At 35.7% G+C, this 8,492-nt stretch overlaps 1 long non-coding RNA gene across 1 annotated transcript; it reads left to right on the plus strand.

The window, feature by feature from the left end:
• Positions 1-6,775: 6,775 nt before the first annotated feature.
• Positions 6,776-8,246, plus strand: LOC128509216 (uncharacterized). Its single transcript, XR_008356017.1, has 2 exons — positions 6,776-6,985; positions 7,756-8,246. It is a non-coding gene; the product is annotated as an uncharacterized LOC128509216 (long non-coding RNA).
• Positions 8,247-8,492: the final 246 nt, after the last annotated feature.

Consider the following 8,492-nt stretch of genomic DNA (forward strand, 5'->3'; position numbering starts at 1 on the left):
ACACTGAACATTGTCCGTGAACACCTCCAGGTATGGATCTTCAAAGACGTCCCAGGTGCTCCTGTAAAAACAGTTCTATTGCTGCTGAGAGGCACCAGCAGGCCATTTTTTTACAGTTGTTGTAATTGTGAGAGTAGTTTTCTTTAGGGACATATGCAGGGACTAAAAGTAAGGACATGTGGTTAGATTGGCCCAGGTGTGGTATTGGTCTGGCCCTATACCCTATGCAGTATAGCACTGACTTTAGGTCTGCCTGATTAAAGTCACGTGCTAAGAGGTGCACAGCACCATCAGGATACATGCTCTGCTGGATGCTAATGCTACTATTTAAGTGTAGGATAACCAAGCTAGCGTTACCATCTGGTGGAAAGTAAACAGCAGTTATCATGATCACAGTAAACTCTCTTGGGTAAATGGGGTGCATCTATAGTCACTGTCTTAGCACACCAGCTGTTACTGACATAAACACAGAGCCCCCCGCCTGTGTTTAGTCACTGCCTGTAGCTTTAGTTCATCCATCCTGTTGGTTAGTGGTTTGGTATTCATAATAAAAATCCTGGGAAGCGGTGGTCGGTGTGACTGCTTTCTTAGCCTAGCTAGCACGCCGGCCCTACAGCCTTGCTTCTGCTTCCTCTCCCTGTACCTCCTCACCATGGGGATGGTAATCCATGGAGAGCCAGGACTTCTCGGGATGTCTATCAGGATCTTGTGTGAGCAGAGAAACTTGGCTGTGATACTTCGTTTGTAACAAAGAGTACTGTCAAGTGCAAACCCACCATGCTGTTATCAAGCACCATTATGAAACTGGTTCTCATAAAGACCATCCCAGGACAACAAGAGCAAAACTTACCTCTGCTGCAAAGGACAAGATTATTTAGAGTTACCAGCTTCAGAAATCACCAATTAATAGCACATCAGATTAGAGCCATTATGAAGGCTTAACAGAGCATAAGTAGAATACACATCTCAACATCAACTGTTCAAAAGATAATATTGTGTATTTTGGATGCCTTCACCATTGTTTAACAGTGTACAAAGAAATAAAAATCAGGAAAGACAATTGGAATTAAAAGTTGTGTCCAAACCTTTAATTGGTACAGTGTATATAATTGCTGTTCAAGTCAAACTGGGACTTGTGATGACATTTCTGGTGAATGAAGGCATAAGTGACTGACATTTATAGAAACCTTCAAGTACAGTATGTTGATGAAACTCTTATGTAAAACATTTGAATGAAGGTTGTATGTCTGTGAATGACCAACCTGGCCCAAGGTGACTCAGAGCTCACTGCATTTATTGAGTGGAATTCCTGATCCTTGAAAACCAATGCATTACTCTAAAGGCCTTTTATTGTTCAGTGAGCAGATGTTAAATAAAGCAGTGATTAGCTAACACACTGTGGTCATACAGTAGGTTCATCCAGTCTTTGGTGAAGTATACGAGAATGAGGAGCTGAAAAACTGTAAAACTGAAGCTCTGTGAGCATCCGTGGTAAATGTTGTGTACTGGAGTGTCTGTTTTACTTGGTTGAGTGTGAAAGACAGAACAGTCCAGTCAAACAGGTCACCTGCTGGATCCAATCCCACATCATCAACTGTGAAAATTGTAAACTATAAAGAGGAAAAAAAAAACATTTTAATTGCTCAGTGAAAAACCAAATATTGTGTTTTTGTCAGTTAGATAAAGATTCAAAAGAATTTTTAGCATATAAAATTTTAAGCATAAAAGGGACCAAAAGGAAAATAATAAAGAACTTATTAAATATTGTAGTTGTTCTAGTTACATTTTCCTTGAATAACAAATATTTTTGTAGTTTGATATTTGTGTGTGTGTGTGTGTGTGTGTGTGTGTGTGTGTGTGTGTGTGTGTGTGTTTGTGTGTGTGTGTGTGTGTTTGTTCTTCAATGTTAATAGACTTCTTGGAAATTTCATCATTCCTTATGATCGTCAGTGTGGGAGTATAAATACCTGGCCTTTACACTGAGTCTCTGCTAAATTCTTCTCACTGCAGGACACGTGTGTAACTCGTCTGAGTCTTCTGAATTAGCATGTCTACCCCGGAGACTTCTGGAGATCTCTCTGACTGGATAGAAATTGATGAAGAAAGAAAGAAAATTTGTGAGAAGGTAAACAGCAGCATGTAGAAATCTATAATATGGTGTTGTATATTATTAGTATTTTTATTATTATTATTATTATTATTATTATTATTATTATTATTATTATTATCAGCATAATACAGTGATTTGTTTAATGTAATATTTTTTTTTTTTATTCAGGTAAAAGATGATGTAGAAAAGAAGACAAGGATGCAATTTACTGTGTACATTCCTCTGGACTACCGAAGGAGGATGCAATCGATGGGTGTTGGGACAGAAACCTTCCAAATCAAGGTGTGTGTGTGTGTGTGTGTGTGTGTGTGTGATATTTTATTTAAAAAGAAGATTTAGGAAAGCGCAAGGAAACTATAAAACTGTTTATGGTTTAAATAAATAAAATTTACATTTCAAGTATTAAATGTTTTTTAATCAGTTTATTTGGATTTTCTTATATCACATATAAAGTAAAACATCTCTCTCTCTCTCTCTCTCTCTCTCTCTCTCTCTCAGGTGTATGTGGGGAAAGATTTGTGTGTCTTTATTGAAGTTGAACGTGTAGTCTGTCCTGGACTTGCAGTGACGTTGAAGAATGCTACTGTGTTTCCACTGCCCATCATGATTTTTAATGATACTCCCTGAATATTGATCTGTGTGTAGTGAAATCTATTCATCACTTCATGGCACAAGTTCATGACAACGTAAAGAGAAAAATAAACTTCACATAGAATAAATTCTGTTTGAGTGATCTATGTTTGTCCTTTTTTTTTGTTTTTATGGCATAAGAGCTTTATTTTAGCAGTTTTCCATGACCAAAACAGTATGATTTATTAAATGTTGATTCATTAGGCTTAATAAGAATTTGTTTAATTAATAATATTTCATAGTTTGTTATGCTCAATAAAATATTATTATTCATTTCATATTGTCTCCATTAAAATAAACCAGATCTACAATCCCATAATAAACAGAACAGTATAATATTATTATATCTTATATATCATATTATCATAAACCAATAATTAATTGCTGCCAATATGTTTATTGTTGCTTCTAATATTAGGCTACAGTCAATAATAGTAAGAAATTTAGGCCTGATCTTAGTTTCATAAAATTTTCAATTAAATTCAATTCAGTTTTATTTATACAGCACTTCTAACAATGATCATTGTCACAAAGCAGCTTTACAAAATCAAATAACTATAGAAATTCATACAAAAAGTGTGAGTAAATATGTATAAATTATAATAATCTGATTGTCTCCTATGAGGAAGCCGAGGGTGACAATGCTGAGGGAAAAACTCCCTGAGATGGCAATAGGAAGAAACCTTGAGAGGAACCAGACGCAATAGGGAACCCATCCTGATCTGAGTGATAATGGATAGCAGCGATTGATCTGTAGTCATACTGTGTGTTAGGAGGCTGGAAGTTCAGTATAAAAGCAGAGATGTTTAACTTAATATTAAATCCACCTTCATTATTGGAGGCTTAGGCCTTACCACACAGGCACATCCTCAAAGCTAGAGACCTTCATGTGATAAGATAGCGAGAGAGTGAACAGACAAACTTAGAGAGAGACTGGGAAAGAATAGTTAGGTATGCTAAAAGTCACGGGTGAATGTATATTTAGTGCAAACAGGGACTCCAGGAGTACTACCTATACAGTAATAGCGTAACTAAAGGGGAGAGCCAGAAGTAAACAGACATGATTAAAGAAACCAGTCTCTCCACCGTCAACCAGTGTTGAGGGACGTTACTTTTTAAAGTAAATAATTACATTACCAAATGACTGTCTTTAAAAAGTAATCAGTTACATTACAGCGTTAGTTTCTGATAAAAGTAACTAGTTAGAGTACTTTTCCATTGGAGAAAATAAAACCTCCTTTCTGATTCCTCATGCATGTTGTTTTAGTCAACAAAATAAAAGTGTAAAAAAATGCACTAAATGTATTAAAAATATATTGAAATCGTCGATAGTACATTGCAAATATACTAAAAAAAAGTTGTACTGTCAGTCAATATATAAAAAGTATACTAACAACATGCTTTTACCAAATTTTGGAATTTAAACATTCTTTAAAATAATTGTATTATAGTACACGTTCCAAAAATATATTATAGGAAAATATACTAAGTGAAAGGTTGGTGTAATTTCCAAAGTATACTTATTTTTGTAAGTATATATATATATATATATATATATATATATATATATATATATATATATAAAGTATATATATATAATTATTTATTGTAAGGATTTCTTCAATGTGTTTTTTTTTTTATTAATGCTTTGTCACAAAAAACCTTTATTTTTAGGTGCTCATCTAAATCTGTTGTTTTATCCACATTTTTAGGTAGGACTTTGCCTATTTTGTTTTTTTTTTAAAAACAGTTCTCTAACACTAGAGCTCAGGTGACCGTGTGAAGTGCTTAGTAATAATGGAAGAAATAAAAGTTGATCCTTGAATTATCAGTGCACTTGATGTGCCATGATCATATTGTCAGGAATGGCATGCTTAGCTGATCTTTGATGCAACAGATCGGTTAAGTCTAGCTGTCTTTACATATGCTTATATATATATACAAGGACAATGTGTTAAAAACCTGGTACTATACTTTTCTTGAAAAAAATAAATGTATTTTCTGTTTGTCATAGCAGGCGTTGTAATGGCATATGGGTGTTGGTTAACATCCGATATCAGATTAGCATGTAATAAAAGTTGAACCAGATATTTTTTCATGGGAGATCGGGCTAATGATAGCCTGGATTAGAAAATGTTTATGCCAAGTTTGTGTGCACATACAGTATGTGTTTATGTCCATGCATGGCAGTTGTATTAATATCTAGGTAGGGAAACATTCACACAGGGATAGGAATACCTTACAGTTTTAATTTGATGTTTCACTAGACCCTCACATATAAGTTGAGTTAGCCCTCAAAGCTAAGTGTAAATAACCGGTCATGTGAGTTACACAAAGTATTTTCTTCAACATCTTAACAAAATCTGATCTAAAGTAAACAGATTAGTAAATGTTCTTGGGTTATTCTTGTAAGTCTTGTTTTTTCTTAAAAGTTCTATTGGTTGTCATTGCTAGGTGTAAATATAATGACATTTTTAAAAACCTTTCAGAAAACTCTCACAAAAACATCTGAGGTAAAAGTTGTTGTTGTTGATGTTCTTGTTCTTCTTGTTTTTAGGTTTTGTCTTCCATTACAATATTTCTTCACCTAAGTTAAAATTAATTAGACTGGAATTTTAGTTACACAAATAATTTTCATGAGGAATTTAACAACATACAGTATCTTAGTTAGAAATGTATACTGTTGAATGATTAGACTTATTTCCTCTGTCATTAAACTTACACGTATGAAAGGTTTTAGGTTCTGTTAATAAATGTTGTGAGTAATAATTTTTATTTTAGAAACTTTAAAAAAACATCCAACAAAATGTAAAAGTGGAAGTTGGGTGAGAGAGAGACACTGCTTTTTTTCCGAGCTCCACCAGATTGACCAATTTTTCAACTTTTTCGTCCCCTAACGAAGAGTGAACATATAACAGATAAGTATTTTATAGTATTTTATAATATATTCACTCGAAACACCTGTTCGTTAAGTTTTAATTGTTTTGCAGCACACTGCTTCTAGCCGGCCATCCCATTAGCATCGCTAGCCCGTTAGCCCAGATATCACAAGTTTGCCTATGCTTTCACACCGATTATCACCGTTTTTAGACAAGATGTCGGTTCTACCACACCAATGGCCTGCACCCTAGCAGAGCTGGAGCAGCAGTCCTCTCTGACAACATCTCCAGGACACTACAATCATCTGACTGGAGGTAAGTCATACCTTGGATTCCTTAGATATTAGCCACATTACAACTCACCATACTGATACACGCGCACACATAGCTTGTCCTATAGAAACTGTGTCTGTTCCCTGAACAGTGAGAAAAAAGAATAAATTCGTTAAATTCGCCCGAAACAATCTGATAACCAAAAAAAAAAGCCAAATAAGTAATCGAAATCTACCTCTAAAGTTTGGACTTCTCAACATCAGATCCCTTGCGCCTAAAGCATTTATTGTTAATGTAATGATATCAGATTATTGCCTTGACGCACTCTGCCTCACCGAAACCTGGCTTAAACCAGATGAATATATTGGTCTGAATGAGTCTACTCCGTCAGGATATTTCTATAAGCACGAGCCCCATCTAACTGGTCGCGGTGGTGGTGTCGCCACTATCTACAATGATGTACTCACTGTTACTCAGAAAATAAGGCCCAGGTTTACCTCATTTGAAGTGCTTATCATTAATGCTGCACTCAGAGAGATACATAAACCCGCGCTATATTTTACAATGGCCACCGTGTACAGACCCCCAGGGCCATATGCCGATTTTCTTAAAGAATTTGGACATCTGCTATCAGACCTACTGGTTAACTCTGACAAAGTGTTGATAGTAGGAGACTTCTACATTCATGTAGATGATGCTAACGACACTTTAGCCCTCGCATTTATGGACTTACTAAATTTCTTTGGGGTTGAACAAAATATAAATGGATCAACTCACTGCTGTAATCATACGCTAGATTTAATTATATCCCATGGTATAGATGTCTCTAATATAGAGATCTTACACTCTAAAAAACGCTGGGTTGTTTTTTCTACCCAAGCGCTGGGTTGCCTCTGTTGGGTCATTTTTCTGGGTTATTTACAGAGAGTTGGGTAGTTTTTGTGTAACCCAGCTGCTGGGTTGAAGTTTGATTGGCTCCTCCCCCAAAGTTCACCGGTGGATTCAGCGGCTGTCAGTCAGAGCTTCGTGTCTCTCTTCAGCTCCCACACCGCTGATGACGGTTCATTTAACGGAAAATGACGTTAAATACAAGGTCTGTATACACATGTTCACTCACCTAAGTCACATATGACTGAAAATTATTACTATATGTGAGATTTATTACTGTTACCGTGTTAAGGTTACACTTAAACTTTCAGGCTGGTCTGAGGTAAGATAATTTAGCTGACAATAGCTGCTACAGTTAGCCAAATAACCCCACCCGTGTGTGAAAGAAACGGATAAGATGTGTGAGCTTTTTATCTTTCTCTGTAGAATGTTTGCAGGGTGACGAAACTGTAACTGTAGTATTAGCATGACGCTAGCATTTAGTTAGGTTGCTAGCTTTAGCAACCACATTAACATTAGAACTTTATTAATCTCACTGTTTGAGACAATAAAATGCTGGGGTGTTACAAAACACTGACCCTCTCACAAATATACACACCTGCTAACCCTCCCGTTTTTCACTAGCTAGTAATTTACTCCGCGGTCAAAATTCGTCCGCGTTTCTCCCGAGTTATAACAATATTTTACACCTTTCCCCCTTTGGCAAGTAGTATGCAAATATGACTGCTGCATGTAAGATAACCAGGTAGCCCTCTTTAACCAAAGTTGCTTGTGACTCAGACTTAATTAACTATCAGTCAGCTGTACAGACTGTTTGGTAGTAGCTGTCTCCATGTTTTTGTTTCAGGTTACCTATACCCTAGCTTTGTCATTTTTTAAATTTAGTATAAATCCTATTACACATTAAATTAATAGTCTTATTTAGTTTAATCTTTGTTATTCAACAAATTTTTAACTTTCTTTCATTTCTTTAAGGTTGGCACCAACATGGTGGAATACCTCCAGCAGGCTGAAGTGTCAAGGCCGTACCCCTACTGTACATCCTGACGTTGGGAGATAATGACCAGCGCTGCTCTCAGGCATTCGTCATTCTGGTGGGACTGGCTCTGGAGCAATGCACACTACTTGGGGCGGTTGATGTGTGCTTCAAGGCATTTTATATTTTTATATACTCCAAAGTAGTGTGCTCCTGTATAGGAATTTTTGTAATGTTGCTATGAAATAGCGAGGCCTACTTGAAAAGTCATAGACAGTGTTTGTATGTTAAAACGGAACCAGGGCTGGATAGTTTTGTTCTGCAGAAAAGATATCTAATGTCACAAAGAGATCCTGCTCTGTAGAAGCTGCCTCAGCCTATTTGTGTTATTACTCCATTCTGCCCTTGTGAGTAATAGTATAGTAATGATGTCGCTGTTGATTATCTGTTCTTGTGCTTTTGAAAAATAAACGTTTTTTTCTATGAACATTTAATAGGATGTTGTTTATTGCATATATGTATGGTTTGCTAAACTTTTAAGTTTTTTTTGTAATAAAGCAGTATATCAAAGTAATTTAACTGTTTAATAGACGTGGGTAGTTTTTTCTTTTCTTTTTTTTTTTTTTTTTACAGATTCACTGTAAAACATAAAAATAATAATAACCTATTTGTGAGGTAGAATTAACTCAACATTCCAGTTAAAATGAACCAACATCTGGGTAGAACATTTAACCAA

This window comes from Clarias gariepinus, chromosome 21 (assembly GCF_024256425.1).
Source record: "Clarias gariepinus isolate MV-2021 ecotype Netherlands chromosome 21, CGAR_prim_01v2, whole genome shotgun sequence".
Classification (NCBI taxonomy): domain Eukaryota; kingdom Metazoa; phylum Chordata; class Actinopteri; order Siluriformes; family Clariidae; genus Clarias; species Clarias gariepinus.